The sequence below is a fragment of the Sinocyclocheilus rhinocerous genome, unplaced genomic scaffold (genome assembly GCF_001515625.1).
Source record: "Sinocyclocheilus rhinocerous isolate Xijiao unplaced genomic scaffold, SAMN03320098_v1.1 scaffold1902, whole genome shotgun sequence".
Taxonomy (NCBI): Eukaryota; Metazoa; Chordata; class Actinopteri; order Cypriniformes; family Cyprinidae; genus Sinocyclocheilus; species Sinocyclocheilus rhinocerous.
The window spans coordinates 146,854-147,567 of NW_015665924.1; the positions used below are offsets into that span (position 1 = coordinate 146,854).

Sequence of the window (714 nt, forward strand, 5' to 3'; positions counted from 1 at the left end):
AATGCCCATAAAAGTTAAAAATCAATTTAAACTTATTGGAAAAAATTAATTTCTATAACTGCTGTGAACGGATCACCACACAGAATATGCAGAATATCAAAAAATGTAAGAGTCAGCTGTCCACGGTAGTCCTTAAGATATCGGCACAATAACACACTCAGCAAAGTATTGTCTAATTATCTTTATTGATAAAATCATAGAAAATATTGAGATATTATTTTTTGTCAATATCGCACACCCCTAGTACTGACAAAATGATTTGCAACGGTTGCTTTGTCACGCTCAGTGTAGACGGCCTCAAACTGTTGGTGTATTTCTGTCTTTTTTTCTTTTTTTGGCTAGTAGACGTTATGAATGGCCGGTAACTTAAAAATTTAGTAGCCAAATTGGCTGGTGAGTGAAAAAGTTAATTTCAATCCCTGATTATAGGACAAGTTTTTATTCTATTTATCAGTTATTATAAGTAATATTGTATGATGCATTGATATTTCCCAGTTATGATCTTTCTGTATGTATGTATGCTTTAATTTAGGCCCTATCCACACGAACGCGGTTATTTTTTAAAACCGCAGCTTTTTCTATGCGGTTAGGCCATTCGTCCACATGCAAACACAGCACCAGGTCACTGAAACCGAACATTTTTGAAAACGCCTGCCAGGGTGAAGATTTACAAAAACTCCGGTTGCAGAGGCTTCTGATTGGCCAACATGGCTT

General features: G+C 35.7%; 1 protein-coding gene and 1 long non-coding RNA gene across 4 annotated transcripts in view; one reads left to right on the plus strand and one right to left on the minus strand.

Moving 5' to 3' along the window:
* The window catches only part of LOC107731683 (uncharacterized), a 26,955-nt gene that overhangs the window by 25,516 nt on the left and 725 nt on the right, over positions 1-714 (minus strand). The gene's annotated exons all lie outside the window — the stretch shown is intronic.
* prpsap1 (phosphoribosyl pyrophosphate synthetase-associated protein 1) overlaps positions 1-714 on the plus strand; it is a 27,003-nt gene that overhangs the window by 23,645 nt on the left and 2,644 nt on the right. The window lies entirely within an intron of this gene.